The sequence below is a fragment of the Ornithorhynchus anatinus genome, chromosome 16, assembly GCF_004115215.2.
Source record: "Ornithorhynchus anatinus isolate Pmale09 chromosome 16, mOrnAna1.pri.v4, whole genome shotgun sequence".
In the NCBI taxonomy this organism is placed as follows: Eukaryota; Metazoa; Chordata; class Mammalia; order Monotremata; family Ornithorhynchidae; genus Ornithorhynchus; species Ornithorhynchus anatinus.
The window spans coordinates 31,366,988-31,392,334 of NC_041743.1; the positions used below are offsets into that span (position 1 = coordinate 31,366,988).

At 38.1% G+C, this 25,347-nt stretch overlaps 1 protein-coding gene across 16 annotated transcripts in view; it reads right to left on the reverse strand.

Moving 5' to 3' along the window:
• ADD3 (adducin 3) overlaps window positions 1-25,347 on the reverse strand; it is a 118,045-nt gene that overhangs the window by 78,546 nt on the left and 14,152 nt on the right. For 8 of the 16 annotated variants that reach the window (XM_029080469.2, XM_007667662.4, XM_029080467.2 and 5 more), the window contains exons 2-3: window positions 24,871-24,926; window positions 21,927-22,012 (exon numbers count right to left, since the gene is read on the reverse strand). The exons of 4 other annotated variants lie outside the window; for them this stretch is intronic. The gene's annotated coding sequence lies outside the window, so the exon portion shown is untranslated. The remainder of the gene's footprint in view (window positions 1-21,926; window positions 22,013-24,870; window positions 24,927-25,347) is intronic. 4 more of the 16 variants (XM_029080470.2, XM_029080468.2, XM_039914288.1 and 1 more) reach the window with 1 other exon arrangement.

The following is a 25,347-nucleotide window of genomic DNA, read 5'->3' on the forward strand; positions in this document are numbered from 1 at the left end:
AGAGAAGCAGCGTGGCTCAGTGGAAATAGCATGGGCTTTGGAGTCCGAGATCATGAGTTCGAATCCCAGCTCTGCCACTTGTCAGCTGTGTGACTGTGGGCAAGTCACTTAACTTCTCTGTGCCTCTGTTACCTCATCTGTAAAATGGGGATTAAGACTGTGAGCCCCACGTGGGACAATCTGATTCCCCTGTGTCTACCCCAGCGCTTGGAACAGTGCTTGGCACATAGTAAGCGCTTAACAAATCCCAACATTATTATTATTATTGATAAATATCACTGATCATCACTGTCAGAGACAGGTTCTTTTCCTTTGGACCAAATCTGTCAATTCTACATCTCCAGCTATTTGATGGAATGAATGCCAAATTCAGGGATTGACTACTCTTAACTTTTACCAATAGATGGCAGTAAAGAATTGCCCTGAATCAGAACAACTGGGTGATTTATGGTTTCTTTACTTTCTTTTGTGGTATTACTTCAGCTTTTACTATGTATGCACCAGTAACCGTGCTAAGCACATAGGGCTCATAGTCTCAATCTCCATTTTACAGAGAAGGTAACTGAGGCACAGAGAAGTGAAGTGACTTGCCCAAAGTCACTTAGCAGACAAGTGGCAGAGCCAGGATTAGAACCTATGACCTCCTCACTCCCAGGACCAAACTCTATCTACTAGGCCATGAAAGGATTAGTGAGAACCTCAATTACTGCGTAAACATAAACTCCTCTGACAACACAATTATTCAAGTGCATTTTGTAATTAATTCCATTGTTTTTAATTTTATCCACTGGCAAATATGACCCTTTAGGTTTTAGAAGAAATTTTGCATATTTAAATTCTGTACTGTGATAATTCCAAAGCTAAGAAGTTTAATCTAACCTTTCAGATGGCATAAATAGATTTTTTTATGTGGGGGGAGAGTTGCTTAAATTATAAAATTATCAAGAACAGCATTTTTAAGACTTTATTATTTGAAAAAAAAATGTTGTTTTGCACATTGTTTCTCCTTACAACGAGGAACAGAGAATTACCTCATCTCCTCCTTTTGGCTTCATTCTTGAATATACAAATAGACATATCCACACTTAAAAGAGATTTAAAAATCTTAAACTCTGCTGAGGAAAAAAGCATGTTCATCTATTTTATTTTCAGTTATGCTTTTAAAGGTGGGAGTATGCAGAATAATTGAACCTTACGATTTTCTTCATTCTAAGATTTTTATGTTCTTCACCATCTGGATTGTATTTACCATACTAAGGGTAAGCTAAATTTGCTCACCACAAAGAAAAAATCCTTGTTTGGAAAAGGAGAAAATGTGTGGGAATAGCTGCAAACTAGTTATTTTGCCTTACATGCAACGGTCTTGAGTGCTCCATTTCAATTTCTTACATTCTCTCTTTCAAAGTGTGGTTGTATAGTATTTTTTAATGGAATAACTTTCAACCCCACTCCTAATATCACCTCCCATGTTCCTGAATGTGTAGTTTAGACCCTGTGCCGAGGGCCTTCTTCACTTCCTCTACTAAAGAAGAGTATTTAACTTTACTACATTTATGCTTCCTTACAACAGATGAGTTGTACAAAAAAATCGGCTCTTTAACTAAAAAAGACATACACAAAAAATATACCCACACCAACATCTCTGATTGAGATAACCCCTTTTAAACTTGCCCATGAAAAGGCATTATAATCTGAAGTGTAATATCCAGAACAATATAAAACATAATCAATAGCATTTGGGCACTTACTGTGTGCACACAGCGTTTGGGCAAGGCTAATAGAATTAATAAACTTTGTCTCTATTGTTATAGAGTTTTCATTTTGACAGGAGGGACAGACACTGAAATAGACTGCAAATAAGAGGAAGCAAGAGTGTGTAAAGTGAAAAGATATAAGCATAACTGCATTGATGGGTGGGAGGGGGTGGGGCAGAGGAGGAAGGTGAGTTCCCCAAATGGCACAGACACAGAACTGCTCCAGTAGCAGATGGGAGGTGGACAGGGTGAGACAGGGCTGGAGGATGAGAGATTAATCTCCTGGGGCTATGATTTGGGACAGGCCAAGCAGTGGTCTGCCAGAGGTGAGAGAGAAGAGAATTCTAGACAGATGGGCGGGAGTGAGCAAGGGGTCAGTGAAGGGAGAGAAGATTGAGAATACTTGGAGGAATATGATGCTTGTCCTTTTTGATCTCTCTCCTCATGGTTCTGCATGTGCCATCTCATGTCTCTCAATTTTCCCTCTCAAACCCATTATGGACTCTCATCCGTTAATTTTTCCGCGTCTTTCCTGAGCATCAATTCCTCACACAGGAATGCAGATTCCATAAACATCAGGATGGATGTCAAGGAGAGAAATCACAACACTGTTCCTGCAAAAAACCTGATGGCAAAGTGACAGACAGAACTGTGCTGATAGATCTTTGGTCTGACCAACTAATGACATTTCTTACATTCTTCTGCCCCCATTAAAATATTGGGAGAACAGCTATAGAAAACATCAGGCTATAAATTGTTTTTATGTAAGCAGTAACTTTTACATGTTCAATCAATCAATGGCATTTGAATGTTTACTCTGTGCAAAGAAGAGCTTGTCCTAAGCACTTGGGAGATTAAATACAATAGTGTTGGTGGACACAGTCCCTGTCCACAAGGAGCTTTCAGTTTAGAGGGGAAGAAAGACATTAAAATGCAAACTGGAGAGTAGTGGGTTTTGAGACATTAATTTTTTTTATGGTATCTGTTAAGCGCTTACTATGTGCCAGGCACAGTCCATGACCCACTTGGGGCTCACAGTCTTAATCCCCATTTTACAAATGAGGTATCTGAGGCACGGAAAAGTGAAGTGACTTGCCCAAGGTAACACAGCAGACAAGTAACAGGGCCAGAATAGAAGCCAGGTCCTTCTGATTCCAAGCCCATGCTCTATCTACTAGGCATGGTGTTTCTCTAATTTTTCACTTGTCCTTCTAAGACATAGCTCTACTACCTTTTAATATTTTTAACATCACAGATGCAAGGCTAGATGATAACCACAACACTAGACAATCAATTTAAGCTTTGTTTTTCACTTCTGGTTCTGCAACTGAAATTTCCTGTTGTTTTTGCTTACTAATTTTCTTTACAAGCAATCCCTGTTTTTATAAAATTAGTGTCGTACTGAATTTCTTAATTTCTAAATTTCACTAAAGACATGGAAGAAGGAAAATAGGAGCAGCTGTTAGAAATCATAATACAATTTGTATATAGTTGCTATGGCTATTGTTTGTCTGTCTCCCCCGATTAGACTGTAAGCCCATCATTGGGCAGGGACTGTCTCTCCTGTTGCAGATTTGTACATTCCAAGTACTTAGTACAGTGCTCTGCACATAGTAAGCGCTCAATAAAAACTATTGAATGAATGAATTTAATTTTCTAAGGTTTCTGCATTATCAGTCATTTGAAAAAAAACACTGATTTCAGACACCAAAAATTGGGGTTACTTGTTCCTTTGTTTGTTGGAAACTGATAAATTATCGGGCCTAGGAGTCAGGAGGTCATAGGTACTAATCCCAGCTCCACTACTTGTCTGCTGTGTGACCTTGGGCAACTCACTTCACTTCTCTGTGCCTCATTTACCTCATCTGTAAAATCTGGATTGAAACTATGAGCCTCACATGGGACAGGGACTGTGTCCAACCTGATTTGCTTGTATCCTCCCATGCTTTGTACAGTGCCTGGCACATACTAAGAGCTTACCAAATATTATTATCATTATTATTATTAATGCCTCACAATTTGCCATTTACTCCTTAAAGGGGTTTTTATTAGCTAGTTGTTCTAAACAATTTCTTAAAGTTTTCCCGGCTTTAGTACTCTGAAACATGAATTTACTTAATAAGTGCCTTAGTGACCTTGGAAGAGTTAATGCAATTTCAAGAGAGGCCTAGGTTTACCCCGAGGGCGTAGCTAATGTCCTAGGAGAGAGTCTGTGTCTTTCTTTTGGAAAGAAGTGGTATGATGGTTGAGTGCACTGAGCCAGTTATTTTACTTAGATACTTATTCCAAGCACACTTTTTCCCTCTAGCAGAAAAAGCCAAATTGAATAAATCAATCTTGCACTTAATGAAAAGGAAGGGGATAGTTAGCAGCATAGCTGGAAACGTCCAAATATAACTTGCACAACAAAGGTTGGGAAGGAGTCGTGAGAGGAGAGCAGCTATATTCATAAAAATGTTATGAGATAAGAGGAAAGGAAATTCATTTTTAAGCCCAAAATTCAGGCATATTGCCTTTCCTCCTTTATAAAAGATTTAAATGTATTACCTGAGAGATGCCAACTTTTTGTTTTACCAAATGTGCAATGGAGATTTCTCATCACATTTACTCATGAACTTCATTACTATAAGGGCCCCATCAAGTGTCCAGGAGCAGCACTGGTTGGAGGAGCTGGGGTAGGAAAAGTCAGAGAAAGCTCATGGTAGGGAGGTTAAGGGAAAGTGGGCTAGTGAGAGATTTGACCACTGGATACCAACTCCCTTTGATTAGCCCCCAGCTGGTTCTCTCTGAAGATCTCCCAGGCCAAGCATCATGGCGAAGTGGATCCAGTACAGGCCTGGAAGTAACGTCATGGGTTCTAATCCCAGCTCTGCCACTTGTCTGCTGTGTGACCTTGGGAAGGTCACTTTACTTCTCTGTGCCTCAGTTACTTCATCTGTAAAATGGGGATTGAGACTGTGAGTCCCACATGGGTCAGGGACTATGTCCAACTTCGTTTGTATGCACCCCAGGGCTTAGAACAGTGCTTGTGACACAGTAAGTGCTTAACAAATACCATCATGATTATTGCACCAATCATGAGTGGTAAGCCAGAATGCTATTAACTGATTAAAAACTCCCAAAGGTGGGATAGGTCCAATAACAAGAATCTTTGCCACATAACAGTCCATCTTTAATTTTTCAAAACAGTGGTAAAGCACAAGATACCTGAATTTAAAAGGTATATTTTCACAATTTTAAGGAGTGTTTTAGAACAAGTTTCATTATCACAAGTAGCTTTGGTTGTTGGTACTGCTCCAACTACTGCAAAGCATGAGGCAGAAAAAAAGAGATGAAGCGATGGATCTCTTTTATAAAAGAGAGAACAAAATATGAAAGAAGTATGTTCAAAGTCAATTATAGTCTTGATAGGTAGAGATGTTAACAAGACTTGAATTTTTTATATAACCAAATCACTCATTCACACCCCAGCCAGCATACAAGTTAAAATTAGATTTGATTCTTGATCATTACAGACATCGGGCAAGGAATTTTTGTACTCATTTAAAAATGACCTTTAATGAAAAATTAAATAAAAAATGAGACCACAGAGGAAAAATAAACCACATCTTAATTGGCTCTCAGCACCAAATTTTAATGCATTAGTCCATTCAACACAAATAAAGTTAGTTGGTACACTTTTGAGTTAAATTGTTGCATCGATGCAGGCAAGGTTTTCTTGTAATATTTGACTATGCAGGCTAGTTGGTTCAGAGTGCACACCTCCCTAGAGAGAGCATGATTTTAACCAAATTGAGTGCTTTTAAACAGTGACCTGGAGTCACAGAGCTTAGAGAGAGCCACTACATCGGGCTACAGTGTATCCTGTCAAGAACAATGGACATTTGTTGCTGAACTGTACTTTCCAAGTGCTTAGTACAGTGCACATAGTAAGTGCTCTATAAATATGACTGAATGAATGAATGAGCCTCAATCTTTCAGAACCAAGAATCTGTACGAAGAATTGGATATAATGGTTTGCAGTGCATGAACCAATTGCACTCTCTTGTTCCAATTACTCATCTTGCTGATGGGGCTCGGAGTGCAACTAAAGAGTAAGTACATAAGGGTACAGCACATTGCAAAATGCACACATACACACACGTTTTTTATATGAGGATACATTTATGGCTGATGCTGTGTCATAACTCCCTACCCCAGCATGCAAGTTGCCTTAGAAGCCATTGTGCTTTTCACTGACCACATTAGCTAATTTTTTTCAGAATTCCTACTGAGGCTGCCTATCTAGACGTCTCCTAGATTATTTATTTATGTTAATGTACATCTCCCCCTCTAGACCTTATGCTCCTAGTGGGCAGGAAACGTGTCTACCAACTCAGTTGTACTGTACTCTCCCAAGTGCTTAGTACAGGGCTCTGTCACAATAGGTTTTCAAAAATACCACTGATGATCAAGTGGACCTTCTGCCAGAAACCTTCATCCCTGATAGCAAAGTCTCAATAGGCATTCCCTTACTTCTGGCGGTCTCTGGGTCGGACATACTTCATTCTAATGAAAACCTCACTTGGGCTGGGCAGGTGATAAAATCCCAAACTGATTTAGAGATACAGTATTAAGCTCTTGGCTCACTAAATAATCAGCCTTCAAGAATGGCTGCTTCAAATTGCAATGACCTAGCAAACACTAAAGAACAGTATCTTAAGTATAGACTGTGAAACAGGTCCTCAGTTTTAATGAGGGTAGTTCCCATGTCTGAAGTCTATTTTGGACTAAGCCTTTAAGTAGGCTGCTGCTCCCTTACTAGTTAAATTGTTATTACCCTTATTAGCAGAAGATCATTATGAACACAGTGCAAATCCATTTCTACTTACCATCATTTCGACTCCAGGCGAGCAGTGATTGAAGGGAGTCTGAAGTAGTGATTTGGTTTTATAATAATTAGAAACACTGATGAATTACTGTCAACTAGAATTCATAATTAAAGCATAAGGTACTCCACATCAAACTTATTTTTGGTATCTGGGTGGATGAGTGAGGCAGTATTCCTTCCTGTACAAGCAGCAGCAACTACTGAAGCAACAGCGTAACACCTTTCCTTTCCCCTACTTTCACCCTAAATCTCTGTGACCGTCTCGATTACACCTAAACAACTGGCATGGGCTGCACTTTTTCCTCAATGATTTGAATCCAAAAAAGAGCATAAAAAAATCAAATTTCATCTTATTATTGCTCAACGAAGAAGCCAAAGAACATCATTTAAGGTTTTGGGTCTTAGTTAAAGTACTAGTTAGGACTCGACATGCTAGTCTTCAGTTATTTGATACATGCTAGGCAAAAGTTAATGTACACAATTCCTTCTGAACACTGGTCATTTTTTTTTCATTACTTCAAATTTTAGTTTGGTGGTTAATAAAAAAAATTAAATACTTCTTTTTGTAGGCTAGATTTATGTACTAAATACCCAAATCTGAAATACAGTGATTCATTAGAAAAACAGGCTATCCACTGACTCACATTTGAATACTTTATTCTGTTACTCATATTAATACAACTTTCCATCAGACACAACACTTAGCTATACACTCAGATCTAATTTTTGAAATGTCTTTAAAAGCACACACTAAGCAAATACTAAATCCTGTATGGGAATGGAAGAGGTTAATAAATCGCTCATTTTCAAGGGCCTTTGACAAGGTTGAAAGGCTCAAACATTCACCTAGTATAACTAATTACATGGAGGTATATCCATGAACTTGTTCTTTTCTTTCAGAGCAGATTACAGTGGTTGTACCTAGGTTAGACTGCTACTAGTACTTCCCTTTAAGACATTGCTAAATCAAACGCATCTATATTTATTTCTTGATTAGGAAACGTGAGTTTCATTAGACTAAATGATCCCCCGATAGGAATTTCCCATTCCAAGTTCAAAAATCAAAATTACCCTCAAAAATGAACGTTTTTGGCCTTGATTTGTAACGAAAGCCCAAAATATGCTATAGGAAATACTGAAAAGGTTATAATTTTCCCCATCTGAATGTCTCTTTAAATGCCAATTAAAATTTGGATTAAATTTAAAGAGATTAACAATTGTACTGTTTTACCTTTCACTCTTCTGCCTCTTCAACCCCCAAAATTGAAGTTATGAAACATAAAAAAGCACATGTTCAGTTATTCATGAACACAATACTTTAGGGAAGTGGTTTTCCTTGTTAAAACAGACATATAACTTGCATATCACATCACACCTAGTTTTATTCCCTTCACATACATCTGCTGAGCTTTTAAAAATCAATAAGGCATGGGATTACAAAACAGCATATAGACCTTTGGAACCTTCACCAAGTTTAACTCAAACTTATCAGCATCTTGCCCCTTACCAAGATCAGTGCAAGAATAAAGATTCCAGTGCCCCAAAACTACATAGGCCATAATAATAACAATAATAATCTTCATTTTTGTTTTTTTTAATTGTATTTGGTAAGCATTACTATGTGCCAGGCACTGTACTACGCGCTGATGTAGATACAAGCTAATCAGGTTGTAGATAGTCCCCGTCCCACAAGGAGCTTACATCAAATCCCCATTTTGCAGATGAGGTAACTGAAGCAAAGAGAGGTGAAGTGATTTACCCAAGGTCACACAGCCAAAAAGTGGCAGAGTCAGGACTGGAACCTACATCCTCTGACTCCCAAGCCTGTGTTCTTTCCATGAAGTCATGCTGCTTCTCTAAGTCAAAATAAAAGGCCTTATCTGCTGTAACAACTTTCATACTTCTGGGGTGTGTTCAACTAGGTCACATAGATTTTTTGTGTGTATAACCTGGGAAACAGAATTTTTTTTAAAAAAGCAACAAATTCTAATCATTCTGTTTCACGGACACTTGCTACCACAGTGAAATCCTGCTCCCCAAAATGGGCCACCTCTGCTCTGCAGTGCTGATTTGCCAGCTGGATAAGTCCCAAAAGAATTTCAAAGGGTTGCTGCTCCTAAGAAAAGCTGGCACTTGGCGGATGTCTCTGGGTAAGCATTTTACAAGGGACACAAATTCAATATGCATTCTAAGGATCACCCCGGAACCACATAATTCAATGGAAATCTGAACCTATTCACGTTCTTCTTCTTATGCTAAATCTGCTACATAGTTTTTATAATACTTCAAATGCTATGTTTTCCTATAGAACATCCATTTTAGATTGGTCTGTTCATGTCCAACATCTGATCAAACAAGCTACCATCTGGTAGTTATAGCAACTCTTTGCTAACTGGTCATCAGTAAAAGACAAATATGTTCTCTAAGACATATAAATCAGACCCATGTCAAGGTACTAGATCATGCCGAAAGTTTTAAAAAGATTCAAAAACAGTGATTTTCTCCCCCTCACCACCTCAAAAAGATTGAGATATTTACATGTATACCATCCAAAAAAAGTCACAAAGGGTTAATCACTTGAATGACAAAGTTAAACAAACAATTAGATCTACTTTACCCTCACTCCTAAATTCCCACAGTAACTATTATAAAGCCTAGGATGAAGGCCAAATTGGCTCTGTTTACTTAGCTCAGCTATTTAACTCTTAATTTGTCTCTTGATAAATATCAAATGGGATACCTTAAATTCACATTTCTTCCCATCTAACTCAAAAATAAAAATGTCCTGAATGCCAGAGTAGTAAAAATAAGAGAATTTTAGAGGTCAGCTAATTACTTTTGGGAGCCATTACTACACAGAATGAAACTGTAAAGAGTTGGCTGTTCTTACACCTCTTCCCATCAGAAAATACTCCCAGAAATGCCCTGTTATTTCAACCAGGTTAAACTACGCACTACTCATACTTTTTTCCCTTTTTGTTTTACTCTTTCTTTTGTTAGAAAAAAACCAAAAACCATCCTCCAGATTTCATGGACGTATGGCAAGAAAACTAGGCAATGACCAGATGGCTTGGGATTCATACATTTGGGGGGAGGGCATGACAGAAGGGACAATGGGGAAAAGCCATCTCCTCCCCAACATCCTAACCTCAGGGGGTAGTTCACCAACTGGTATTTCTCCACTGCTTGGAGATGCTTTAACAGTTGCTATTAAACCTTCTGGTTTTTTTTCCTACCTATGTCCTGGTCTGTCTGTGTTTTTCGGCCTGAGACAGTTTCTAGGCTGAGCTTCTCAGGGTTTGTGTAAAATTGCTTATTTTGCATTTATCTGTAAATGCTGGTGGGGGAGGGTTATAAGGCATGTTTGTTTTGGGGTTTGGATAATGTAGAGGGGAAGGAGCTCAGAATACTACAGTAGCTATACCAGCATTTCTCCCAACACCTCAGGTTCCCTCTGGCCACAGGGTATTAATATCATCAGAGGAGTCCCATTAAACCCATTCTACATTTGGAAATAAGGCCCAAAGGCATTGAGTGGTCCATTGGCAGTTCCAAATTCCAGGCTGGAAGTTGTTGAACAGTTCTATACTACGGTGTAGAAGTTTCCATTTTGATCATATGGAATGTCCATATGTAGGCACCTACGTGTGAGAGACACAGACACTGGGAAGAAACGTCATCAGCCAGTTCAAAGATTCCTCTACACACTCTCTCTTCTAAGCAATTTATGATGAGGTCAAACAAAATCAGTTTTATCAGTAATCCTTGGGGAAAAAAAAATCATGATTTCAACTCCTCATCTCAATGGCTGGCAACCCCTATCCATTATTTCCTTTCTTTAATCTAATTTTCTGATTCCAGAAATCTCAAGGTTTGGGAATTTCCTTTCTACTTCAATCTCATCCTTGACTTCCATTACCCATCCCACCAACTAGATAATTTGCAAACAAAGGGACTGTTGACTGACCCAAATTTTGGAATAGTTTTCATCAGTTCCTGCACTATCACTTATATTTATTCATTCGATCGTATTTATTGAGGACTTAATGTGTGCAGAGCACTGCATTAAGCGCTTGGGAGAGTACAATTTAACAGAGTTGGTAGACATGTTTTCTGTCTAATAATAATAATAATGATATTTGCTAAGCGCTTACTGTGTGCCAGGCACTGTACTAAGCGTTGGGGTGGATACAAGCTAATGGGGTTGGACGCAGTCCCTGTCCCACATGGGGCTCACTGTCTTGATCCCCATTTTATTCATCAGGTACTTGAGGCATAGAGAAGTTAAGTGACTTGCCCAAGGTCACACAGCAGACAAGGGAAGACAAGCATCGATATAAATGACAGACACGTGCATACGTGCTATGGGGCTGAAGATGGGATGCAAACCCAAGTGCAAAAGGCAGTGGGAAAAGAGAAGTGAGGGCTTAGTTGGGGAAGGCCTCAGAGTATACTATAGTTTTTATCAGTAATTTTGGAGTTTGTTTCGTTTCCTCTACATACGTGTCTCTCCATTTTACATTGTGAGTTCCATGAGGGTAAGGCTAATTGCTAATTTTGTAGTGCATTTTCCCGAGCACTTAAAGTGCTTGGCATAATATAAGTACACTTAAAACATCATTGTGATGATGAAAACAGAGAGTGACAAATTAGTCAGTTCTTCCTTTCCAGAGAATTGTGAGCTGTTATCTATCTCCACTTAGACACAAGGCAAAAGTTAAAAGGCCTTTCAGCCGGCAAAACATTTCTGCTAGAACCATATCAGGGACACTGACATTAAAAACCCAACCCAAGATTCTAATAGCATTCTCCTGATGAATGTTCTACTCTCTATCCTTATAATTCCCCCTGCACCTTCTTTATCTATATCAAGCATTGACATCTCATGTCTATGTTCTGTAGTTATAGTACTGAAACTGCCCACTGTAAGAGTCTCTTGAACATTTCTGATTTCCTTATATCAACTCCTAGAGCTTTTACTGGAGGCATGAGGAAAGAAAGAGATAAAAGGCCCTTTCAGATCAAAGTTAGGGAAAATGAGATAGGTGTGGCCCTATCTTCTACAATCTAATGCTGCAATACCTTTCTGGTGACAAGCTCTTTCCAAACTACACAGAATCAGATGTTGCTTAATTATGAAGGGAGAAAAGTGAATATACTGCATGCATCAGAGATCAATAAATCTTATCTGAAAATCCCAAGTAGGTCACTTTAACATCTCTATTGATCTCAAAGCATACCAAGCAGAAAATAATCTTCTCTTGTGCTGTCACAACCAGGTTTTTGAATCTGGAATGGTGCAGAAATCTTCACAAATTAAGATGGAATATTAACATAAAAATTATTTGTCCAGCACTTGGGACATTTCATGAATTTTGTCTTTAGCTGGATAAAGACAAAATGTCCAGCACTTGGGACATTTCTTGAATTCTGACAATAAACTGATGCAGTGTGAAACCTGGAGAAGTTCTACATCAAGTGCCGACAACTCCAATCAGGTAAGAAAAGATGTCATAAGGATTGCTTTCTTGCAATATATAAAATTTTCTGAAACTATGTAATGTGAAGTGTAACCAGATGCTCTTGGCAAGGAACTGGACTTACAGAAGTGACTGATTTCCAAGATCACTGCCACAGATGTGGTCTACATATCGGATATAAAAAACTCTATGAAAGGTTCACATTTAATCACCTCCTTTTCATTTTCCTTGCCATCTTATATCTCAAAATTATGTTTTAAATTCACAGACGGAACCCCTTGTGGGAAAGGGAGAGTGTCCAACCTGATTATCTTGTATCTTCCCCAGTCTTGGCACATAGTAAGTGTTTAACAAATACCACAATTATTAACAAATACCACATATGAAATACATTTCTCAAAATGAAAATAAAAATCCAAGGCACCTGGAATTTCTCTTCCTATTACACTGTAAACTAATACTGTGGTGATGCATCAATCTAGCCAGTATCAATGAAGTAGAATTTCATATGTGAAAAGTCTGCTTTTCAGAGGAGAAGAAACTGTTACCTAATAAATAGAGAGACAGAGACAGCCTACGACAAATGGAGGACACATTAAAAGGGAAAGGAGGAAGAAGCCAAGGCAGAAGTTCAACAAGGAGAGATTCAAAAGAGAAGGGAGGGGGGAAACTGGGAAAGAAAGCAAATCACAACGGTATACATAAAAGAAACAGAACAAAAGGGAATACAAAGACCTGGAAGAGAATGTCAAAGCAAAAGAATAAGTTCAGATTATACAAAAACAAGTAGAGAGGGATACTAGAGAAAGAAACAGCTGAGAATCAAGCAAAGCCATGGAGTGGGGCTCGGATGGCCAAGAGTCAAGAATGAGTCAGAGTCAGAAAAAAAAATATCCGGGAAAAACAAAGAGAAATGCCAACAGATGGGTAGAAATTGAGGGAGAAAGCCAAAGTCTTGGATTCTGGTAAATTCTATGTGAATGTCAGTTAGTTACAACATATTCTCTTTAAATGTAACTTCTGAAGTCTTCAAGAAAATGTTAAATTCTTAGTTTAGCAACATGTTGAAATTACTACCTTCAAAAGGAAAACTGGGCATTTCTTAAGCAAATTTTGGATTTCAGATTTCTGAAGAAAGATATTAGAAGTCAAAAGGAAGAAATTTGAAAGATGACAATCGTGACTTTGAATTCTGGTTGCTTTCTATTACTTTCACCCAATTTTAAAATTTCCCAAGTACTTTCTTCATATGGTGGGTTTAAGCAGAATACTCACACTGTATTGATTAGTTTATGTTTAAAAAGTTTTTCTCCCAAATATTTAACCAATACAACAAATCCAAACCAATATGGTTTGTTTCACTGCCTGGGCACTTTCACACACTGTTCAGAAAATAAATTACACTGCTCATAAAACAAAACCACAAAAATTAAAAAGCAGAAAGAAAACTATGCTCGATTTAGGAGCTACTTTGTTGAGCTTTCAATTTATTTGAAAAGGACATTTAATCGTCTCACCAGTCTGAAGTCACTGCCTTAAACTGGTATTTAGTTCTACTAAAAATGATTAAAATAACATGAACTACATCATTTAAACAGGCAGTTTTAAACAAAGTATATTGTATTTAGTTCTAGCCATTATAAAAAACTTTCCAATTTCTCAGAAAAGGTCTATTTTTCTAAATGATCAAGGTTATCTTCAAAATTACCATAAATGCTTGTTGTTTTAAAGACAAAATGCCACTGAAAAAAAAAAACCTACACAAGATCAGTAATTGTTTTTTCTTTTGGAAAACATACAACTGCATCAGACTGTTCCATAAGATAATGTTTTATATATATGGATATACAGATACATCTTTTTATCTACTTATTATATGGATATATAGCCCTCAAAACCCCCAAATCCACCTACTCTGCTGTCCTTATAATTATAGATTTTGATCCACCACTGAACATTCCTCTAATTACTTAATTCTAAATAGATACATAGTGTGTGTTTAAACTTAGGAGAGGCCCCAAAATGGCTTTTTGACCATACAATTTTACTATTAACAAAGGACATTAACAGAGAACGCTGATGCAAATACGGACAGTCCAAATCCTGGGAATCTTCTCAGTAACCAGCTTTTCTTTGCACAGTTGTGAAGTTCCATCCGATGAACAACTGACAAATCAATTTTTTTTTTCTAACTCTACTAGCTGGATCTGCTAAACCAGACTGTAAGCTCCTTGGGGACACAGATCATGTCTACCACCTCTACTGAATTATACTTTCCCAAATGCTCTGCACATAGCGCTCAATAAATACGACTAAATGAAATGCTTAGTACAGTGCTCTGCCCTCAGTAAAAGCTCAATAAATGTCATTGGCTGATCTTCTAGTAGTACTGAAAGTAAGGCTTTGCTTTATATAATGACAAATTAAAAAGGGGAATGTTTAATAGCAAAACATATACCACAGATTTTTGTGTCCAATGCAAATTATATACTTGCAGAAACATTCTGAAGCCATCAATATGTCAAATCTGATGGTTTTTTTCACCAATTGCATTAAACTGTTGTTCCCTGGGGTCATACCCTCATCCACTAGATTTCAATCTCTTTGAGGGCAGGACCTGTTCTACCAAGTCTACGGTATTATACAATCCTCCAGACACAGTACGTACTCAATACATACCACTGATTGATTGCTATATTAGGTCAGAACGTTTAAAAACATAAGCAAGCTGAAGTTCTTATAAATTAATGGAATTGTTGATGGAATTAAATCTGGTACTATTATTTTGAGTCTGTAGGTTTACATGAATTATTACTGGATTGAAGTTTCCAATAAGTTTGCATAGTCAAAGCAACTAAGACCAGATTTGGCCCCACTGGAGTTTCCAGTAACTTATTTATAGGCACTCCCACCCTTCAGCTTTGAAGTCCTAAAGACCAACCAGTGAATGCAACAAAGAGGGGACCGCAATAAGGCACAGTGAGTTTATGGAACTAGTGCAAATAACACCGGATCTGGCAAGGGCTTTTATTACGAGGATTTCATTTGCATTGGACAAAAATTCAAGAGCATGGGGAGGCAACTACACTGGAGACAGAAAGACTATTCTTTAGTTAGAAAGATGGCTATTAAAGCATTAACAAAGATACCCAGGCAAACAAATCCAATGAAAACCTAGTCAGAAAGGTTAGGATAGAGTCCAATGACTGACTTCTGCTGATGGGCCTGGGAATCAGAGGACCCGGCTTCTAATTCCGACTCCACTTGTCTGCTATGTGACCTTGGTCAAGTCACTTAATTTCCCTGTGCCTCAGGGACCTCATTTGTAAAATGGGATTAAGACTGTGAGGAACATGGACTATGTCCAACCCTATTAGCTTGTATCTATCCCAGAGCTCAGTACACTGCCTGGCACATAGTAAGCACTTAAAAAATGCCGTTTTAAAAAATGCCATTACTATTACTAAATGACCTCCAACTGTAGGATGAAGATAAGAGCACACTGCCACTCATATTCTATAAATCTCAACCAGAAGGATGGCAAATATAGGCCAGGCTGTTGACAGCTATTCAGGAGTCATTATTTCAGAAATGCAACTAGGTAGAGAAAATCAATATTGATGTCACTCTTAAATGAGCATGGAAAAAACACTGCCCCAAAAAATCCATTCATTGATCCAATGCAGTGACATATGGGTTGAAATTTGTCAACTATATGGATCATGGAAGAGAAGATGGCTAAATACCAAAGGACCATGCATATACTTGGACCACCTCAAGACACATTCTAAAACAAGATATTAAGAAACCTACCAGAGTCCCCAAGTGGGAACAAAGATGGACCTAACAGAGTGGACAACAAAAAAAGAAAAGAGCATCTGTTTGGAAGACTGAGAACTAGAGTACCCTGAGGAGCAGGGACATGGTCTAATTTCCCACCTGTGTAATCTCTTCCAGGGCTTACTATGGTGCTCTGTACATAGTAAGCGCTAAATAAATATTACTTCAGAAGGCCCAACAGGCTGGCCTGTCCCCTAGAACCCAAACCTAATCTACTTGGCCCAAAGTCTAAACCAGGGGGACTTAAACAAGCTTCCTCCACCAGTCCACCAGTACGTTAAGTAGAGGAAAAAAGGGATCAAAAGTACATTTATATAACTTTGTTTTGGTGTTACATCTCCCAAAGCTAAGCTGGAGACAGGACCATGCAGGATGACATCAAATATATTTTTAAGTGGCTATGCCTCCTTCAAAGTTACCTCTGCCACAAAGTCACATGCTGAAAAACTGGTATTTGGGTAGGCCTCAGTCAGAATTTTTTAAGCCTGTGGTGGAGTGGTCCAGGTAAAGTCAGATAAAAGGATAAAAACAAAATGCCAAACTATTTTACAAATGTTTAACTTCAATTTTTCTTACACAGAAAAATTAAGAAACAAGATGATATTTAGACATTTTAACTCCATCCTTATCCAAATGTTCAAAGATAAAATACAGCACCTTTCAACTGAATCCTAGGAAAAATACAGACACAGCTAAATTCTCTTAAAGTTAAGGGATTGGCTACGAAAGAATTCTTAAACAGAACTTCTCATAAGGGGAACAGAATGTTGGTCCTGTACAGTGGGTCTAAAAATGAGAATGTGATATACAGGAAAACTTGATCAGCAGGAATTTCAAAAGTGTTTTGGTGCAGTTCCAGGTTTTCTTCACTATGACCCGTCTCAAACCTTTTCCATCCTCCCCTCTCTTACACTCCAAGAAAATGATAACCAAGAGGTGGCTGGTAATTTTAAGATGATGTCATTCTGAACATTTTTCAAGTGCTCAACAAAGGGCAAAGTGCAGTACAGAACACATAAAAAGTAAAACAAATAACAGTCCTTGGTCTTGCGGAACTTTGATGCAAAAAAGCAAGTTACTGAAGCACCAAAACGGATACAAATTTCAAAACCATATTCCACAAACACCAAGTGGAAAATGAATAAGGAAAATGAAATGTAATTTGAATCGAAGAGGAAAAGGAAAAACATATTTAACCCATTTCAAAATCAAAATCATTAAAAGGAGACTTTGTTGGTTTGCTTAGCTTGTTTAGCAGTTACTACCTCATTCAAATAATATTTTTTTATTCCTTGGCTTTGAAGGCCTCTTTACAGTTGGATACAAGGTATCAGTGTTATGCATATTCACTAGAGAGACCCCCGCTGTGAAGCTATGTGACCTTCCACTGCAAGCTCCACTTTTCCCCTACAACTTGGCTCCGTAATTGTTCCCATGGCTATAATCAATCTTGTAACCACAGCAAAACAGTGATGTTTTAGTAAAGTGCTTGAAGAATTCAGCATTTAGTTGAAAACAATGCACTTCACTGTCAAATAACCATCTAAATTGTACAGCCGCTCATTCTCTGGATATGTGGCCTTAATAAAAATAAATTGCAATTGATAAATCCATCAGTGCTACTTACTGAGTGCTTACTATGTCCAGAGCACTGAACTGAACGCTTAAAAGAGAGTACAATAGACTTGGCAGACATAGCCCATGCCCTCGAGGTGCTTCCAATCTAGACAGGGAGACAGACATTAAAATAAATTATAGATATGCATGCAAATGCTGTGGGGTTGAGGATCTGGTGACAATCAAGTGGTTAAAAGGTACAAATCCCTACTGAGGAATGAATAAGAAGGCAGGGGAGGTGCCCTCTTGCCATCCTTCTTTTCAGGGATCTGAATTCACAGCCTCATCGGATTCAAATCCTAGAAGTATTTATTTAGCTAAGGATTCCTTGGTTTCCTTGGAAGTAGGAAAGGCCCTTATTTCCCACATGAGATTTGTTCCCCACCAATTTCATAGAGTATACTTGTCACAGTGGGAGTGAGAGGCAATGGGATGGCTAGTAAAAATGGGTAATACCTACTATGATGTTCTTAGCCCACCATCCTTTCCTAAATCTCCTTTGACGGCAAAAAAAACCCTTAAACATCTAGATTGTAAACTCACTGTGGGCATGAAAAGTGTCTACCAACCCTACTGTACTCTTGCAAACTCTTAGTACAATGGTCTGCACAGAGTAAACAATAAATACTATTAATTGACTATTCTGTACATTTTGAGGCCACAAAAGAGGATTCCTCCAGTCGCCAGGCAGCCCAGATCCGGAAGAACAACTTGTTGCCTTCATCAACTGGAAGACTGCTCGCTAAGTTTACAAGCTTTTACTGAGCCCTGCCATCAGGCAATCAGTAAAACAAGTAAAGTTTAGATATGATTCCTTCCTTCAAGAAGCACAGCTTAACACAGGAGACAATGTGTATATTCAATATCAATACCTGATAAATAAATACAATAATTATAAGAGGCCACTGAGGGGAAACAGTAGGCTAAGATTACTGCTAATAGTTAGACATCACATCTTTTTCATAAGTTTCCTTTCATATATTTGCTATTTGGTGATGGACTTCATGCTAAGTGACCAGAAAGATAAAATACTATTTTTGGGACTAGGTACTTGGAGGTTAAGGACCTAAATAACTTGAGTGAATCTCCAATCTTCTTTAAATAGTGGATAGCAGATTGGATAAAACAAAACCTACCATTAAGAGCTACTATTACTGGATTATGGTCTAACACCATCGGCCTCATTTAGTTTCCAATGTCAGCGACACCCCGCAGCCAATGAAACATTTCCCACTTGGAGGTCAACATACAACAACATCAGAATCGTCCATAATTAAACTCATGGCTGTAGCCCCACTCTTCATGAAGCTGAACGACTCTTGATTCCATCTTTACTGGCAGCAAAAGCTGAAGATGAAATGATTGGGGATGTTTTCTTTCCCACCGGATTTTATCTCTTTTGAAGAAGGTGATTCTAACAGCATGGGAATTCCTTTAGTCTAAAGACAACCTAATATATTTACTGAATAAGCTCTTAAGGGAACGGCAAATGGTGTGGTAAAATCTGGGCTGCAATTGTATTTATAAAATGAGTATTTTCAATAGCTCTCACAACACCTCAGTCTAAAGAAACAGATCAAAACTTCACTAGAATAGTACTTATTGTAGTTGCCTTGGGAATCGATCTACATAAAAATGAGGGAGAAAGGAAGTTTCCTGCCATTCAACAGAAAAGCAAAACAAAAAAAGTTTACAAAGAAATTAGAAATCACGCTTATAAACTGGTTCCAAATTCAAAGGAAAAAAAATGGGCCATTTCTATTGAAACTTTTTTTGATCTACTTAATGAAGACTTGCTAGTCTTAATCAGATCATTATTTTTGAAAATCTCTTGGTACTCTGATGCTACCACGATGAAAATATTATACTCAAGAGTTGACAACTTCCTGAAGGAATGAGGCCTTCTGTCCAATTTCCTCATGCAGAGAAGGACCATAATTATCTTACTTTAATACATTCATTACTCTACATTTTTTTATTGGACATTATGGTAGTCTTTCAGTTTTAAGACATTACAAGGAAGTGCAATATAATTTTCTATAAAGTATTATTGTTGGGACAGTACTATTCCACATGCCAAATGCCACTGAATAATAAATAAAAAGATAATACATAATAGTTGTCTAAGATTTACCTTAACCAAAAACATCTAAAAGTCATAATATTGATGTCCCAAACCCAGATTAGAGCACATTTCTTTTGATAAGGAAAAAAACAAAAGAATGTTGTATGTGGATTTGCATCCTTTATTAACCCCACAGCACTTATATGTGTGAGTATATATATATCTGTAATTTAGTAATATTAATGTCTGAGTCCCCCCTCTAGACTGTAGGGGAAGGGAACATATCGCCCAACTTTGTTGTACTACACTCTCCAAAGAATGCAGTAAACAATAAATATGACTGAATGATTGAGAAAGGGATGATGCAGATTGCTAACACACAGAAACATTTGCTACTACAGAGAAATAGGACTGGAAATTGGAAGAACTAAATTCTAGGTGGAGACTGACCTGCTAGGTAATCTCAGACAAGTCATTTAACTTCTCTGTTTCTTCTTCTATAAAGAACGTCACAGGGACGCTCTGAGGACCACAAACTGAGAGAGCATAAAAGTGCACTGGAGAAATAAAGTTGTTCCGCAAATTGAAGGAATTATAGTGAATTACAAGTAATTATACTAAAGATTTCCTGTAACTGCTTCAGGCCACCCATGATGACCTGCAATCCTTTCTCCTATTGCACAAATTTTCTCCAATTGTTTCTGACTGATTCCCAGCCTCCTTTCAAAACCAAGTTACAAATGGTATGCTGGGATCATAATGCACACTCAACCCCCTTGCCCAGCCCAGATAAAGAAAGATGTATAGCTGTTCCTGCAACACTTTATCTGTTCAGTACTCCAAAAGTCAGAAAAGTCAATCGATCAATGGTATTGAGTGCTTATCGTGTGCAGAGCACTGAACTAAGCACCTGGAAGAGTACAATACAACAGAGTTGGAAGACATGTTCCCTGCCCACAAGGACCTTATGGTACGAGGGATACTAAAATAAATTACAATATGGACCTAAGTGCTGAGGGGCTGAGGATGGGGTGACTATCAAGTGTTTAAAGGGCACAAATTTAAGTAGGAGGATCATGCAGGGGAAATGAAGGCTTAGTCAGGGAAGGCCTCTTGAAGGAGATTTGATTTAAATAAGGTTTGATAGTGGGGAGAATGGTGGTCCCTCGTGAGTTCCGGGCTAGAAGGAGGACGTGGGGAAGGGGTTGGTGGTGAGATAGGTGGAGGTACAGTGAGTAGTATGGAGCTAGGAGTGGGCTGGATTGTACTGGGAAATCAGTGAGATAAGATAGGAGGGGAAAAGCTGATCGATGGCTTTAAGGCTAATGATAAGGAGTTTCTGTTTGACATATTGTACTCTCCCAAGCACTTGGTACAGTGATCTGCACACAGTAAGCACTCAATAAATACGACTGATTGATTGATGTGGAGGTGGATGGCATCCACTGGAGGTTTTTGAGGAGTGGAGAAACACGGATGGATTTTTTTTTATTTTTTTTAAATGATCTGGGCAGTACTGGACTGGAGTGGGGAGAGACTGCAGGCAGGGAAGTCAGCAAGAAAGGTGATGCAGTAATCACGGTGGGATATAAGTGCTTGGATCACCATAGTAGCAGTTTGGATGGAAAGGAAAAGCTGAATTTTAGAGATGCTGTAAAGGTAGAACTGACAGGATTTGATGACTGATTGACTAGGTGGGCTGAATAAGAGATTGCATGGGAAGTAGAAAACTTTTGCATACGCAAAGGCTACCACAAACCTAACAGGAGAAGCATCATGGCCTAGTGAAAAGAGCACGGGCCTGAGAGTTGGAGGATCTGAGTTCTAATCCCAGCTCTGCCAACTACTTGCTGCATGACCTTGGGTAAGTCACTTAACTTCTCTGTGCCCCAGTTCTCCTGTTCTTCCCTCTACTTAGACTGTGAGCCCCATGTGGGACCGGGACTGTGTCCAACCTAAATTAACTTGCATCTCTTATAACATATTGTACATTGTCTACAAATACAATTATAAAAAAAAGGCTGAAATTCTCAGGGAGGGGAGATTGAAGAAGGTGAAAGATTGAGGAAAGGCATCTCAGTCAATTGTATTTATTGAGTGTTTATTGTGTGCAGAGCACTGATGAGCACTTGGGAGAGTACAATATAAAAGAGTTGATAGACATGTTCCCTTCCCACAATGATCTTAGAATCTAGACCTTCACTGTTCCTTTTACTCCTCTCAAAGCTCAACTGGAAGTGTACCCCACCCCAAAATCCACAAAACCATAACAAGATAAACCATACAACTGGAAAATTTACCTTTGAGTTAAACAAGGTACTGTCCTCCAGTATAACGTTTACAGATATGGGTAAGCAGACCAGCAAAGTAAGTCCAAAAGAAAATCCTGGCCAAAAAAATGAAATCAAGATATTCAGTACCTTTAACCAATCTATTATGCTTTTAGGTTGAGCAAATTATGGTGATGTCTTAGGTGAACTTCGGTGTTCGATTCTACACATTTATAGAATTAATAAGGTTAGTAGCATTATGGGGCATGACCATCATTCATTGTAGTTCACCTTATCTCATGTGGAAAAGAAATAGTTTTGCATTGCAATGGAATCGCAAAGCCAAAAATGGAACTATTGGGAACAATGAAATGACTATCCATAGATCAATCTAGTAATTATCACAACCCTCTTTAATATGATGCTATACTCTGGCTAGTGCTCTTAATTAGTTCCATGAAAATATAGCATTAAACCAAAAAGTACTAATGTAGACTTCCCCATAGGAAATAATTACTGCGACTCAAAGACCAATCCCCAAAGAGAAAAACACTGATGAGAAGGGCAATGTTACAAAGGACTGTGCTACTGCTCCTGAAGCTTGACATGTACTCTACGTATTCTTTGTGCCGATCCAACTGAAGGGACAGCTTTCTATCTCTGTCACTAAAAAGTCAAATGGAAAACACAACTTTTTCTAGACTAGCTAATCAAATGAATCTTGATTATTGGGCGGTGACTATGGAATACTACTTTTCAAAGCACAAACAGAAAAGGTAATTGGAAAACTAATAAACTAATAAAATCTTCTGAGGAGTTAGTTGCCTTAATTGACCTACTTACTTGGCAAATAAGTGTAATTGCCTTATCCTGCTCTACAACCGGGTACGCATTTCCAATGCCATGAGATTAGACTCAGTTTTAAGACAGGTGATAGTCTCAGAATATATCTTACATATATATCTGCAATTTATTTTTTTATATTAATGTCTGTCTCCCCCTCTAGACTGTGAGCTCGTTTTGGGCAGGAATGTGTCTGTTGTTACACTGTACTTTCTCCAGGCATTTAGTATAGTGCTTTGCACACAGTAGGCATTCAATAAATGTGGTTGAACGAATAACAAGACAAAGACAATGTCTACGCCCAAGGAATGTATGTACTTTACCAAATGGTAATGTACCACTCGCTACCAAAAAAAAAAAAAACCACCCAAAAATATCCACCTGCAAATGAAGTTGATTGAAGATGCAAAGCAGCCATTATGTGGGGTAACCAAATGCTTTGAGTGGCAAGAATTCTGTGATCTGTGATGCATCATGGCAGTGGATAGAACATGGGCCTGGGAGACAGAAGCACCTGAGTTCTAATCCCAGTTCTGCTACTTGTCTGTGTGACCTTGGGCAAGTCATTTAATTTCTCTGTGTCTCAGTACCCTCATCTGGAAAATGGGGATGAATTTTCTACTGCCTGAGAAGTATCCTAATTTCCTCTTCGTTCTCTCTACTGAATTTATTTTAAACTGCAGGAAGTAAGTTTCTAATAATCAACTCAATTGACCACCTCAAGTATCCCTCTCTCACTTCTTTTTGTTGGCCTTAGGGAATAGACACCCAGCCCCCAGAACATGGGCTTCTATTCCAAATCAAATTGTGACAAAGGAAAAAAGGTACCTCATGAAGAGGAAAAACAACAGGGTACTGCGCAAGCCCCATCTCTCTAATCTGGTGTTTGTCATTTTATGAGATTAAAAAAAACAGAAAGGGAATATTTTATGAAGGAAAGAGGAAATGCTCTCCCTGCACTCTTAGGAACACACTGTATTTGTGAACATCACAGAATAGCGCTGATGTTAACAAATTAGAAGACAATATAAGGACCCCATGCTACATAAAACTCAGCAGCTCACCAAATTAAATGCTTCAACGTTGCTGAAATTCCAGTTCTCTTGGGAGAAAAACAAGCAGCCAATTCTGTGAACTGAGCTTAATAAATTCCTGGAAATATATAGGTTGTTTCATCCCTTTTTCTGCCCATCTGATAGTGAAAAACCTTCATGAAGGAAATGCAAGATAAAATCCTGACTATAGAAGACCAGGTCTCTAGAGGGAAGCAGCATGGCGTAGTGGATAGAGCATGGGCCTGGGAGTCAGAGAGTCACGGGTTTTAATACTGGCTCCGCCGCCACTTGTCTGCTATGCAATTTTAGGCAAGTCACTTCACTTCTCTGGACCTCCGTTCCCTCATCTGTAAAATGGGGATTGAGACTGTGAGCCCCACATGGGACAGGGATTGGTTCCAACATAATTTGCTTGTATCCACCCTAGTGTTTAGTACAGTGAATGGCACATAGTAAGTGCTTAAAAATGTCATTATCATTAGTCAGCAAACGCAAAATGCATGAGCCTGAAGATATCCAAACTTAAAAGTTTTATATATATTTTTATGCTTTCTAGGATGGTGATTTTTAAGATCATATACCTGAAAGTGACTCTTTAAGAACATTATATACCTGGAAGTGATCCTTTTATTCATTCAATTGTATTATGGAGTGCTTAAGGTGTACAAAGCACTGTACAAGGAATTATTACTTTCAATTGCACGAAATGTTTTCACTCCCTTGGACTGGTATGAAATGTACCCGCGTAAAAACCTAGGCATCTCCTCTAAGGGAAGAATGAGTTTAAGGGCATTCCCTAAATAACATTTGTGAATGCAAAGACCATAATTGATTTCAAGGGGCAACTATTTTAAATTTCGATAGAGTCTCTTCATTCTGACTAAAGGTTTTATAATCTGTTTCAGTATACCCGGTTTCCAGTTACATTAAAGATTACCTGAGTCTCTTGATGTTTTTACATAAACGCTAGTAAAACCTTTAGTAATTTAGAAGGAAATAGCAGTGTAGTTTGAGAGCTCAGTTCAAACTTCAAATGGTTTATATATATATGTATATATGTATATAAGCATTCATACCCTATAGAGGTGTAAAGATGTTTTGTTTCTGGCAGAAACAGGACAATGTCTTCTTCCTAACAAGCAAAATCAAACAAACAAAAACAAGTTATTAAATTCTACAGACTGATCATTTTATCACCACTGAATTACTAAGGTACACTGGATCAATTACTCTCGAGCCAAAGTTGTGTTAAGTACCTTAGAAAATATTAGCACCAGTATGATTCTATTCAGCAAATTACTGCTGTAGTTTATAGTACTAAAATAATATCTTAGAGATCTTAGAGCTAATGGAGGCTACAAATGTGTGTAAAACGGTGCGTAACAAACATACAGAAAAAAACTCTGGGACCAAAATAATCTTGTTCTGTACCATATTGTGATCTTAAGGTAACTTAATTATCTTAAAATACTCACTGAAACTAGGAATCCAAATATCACTTTGGATGAAACTACTGATATTTTACTTTAAGTCTTGTTTCTTAGATTAAAAGT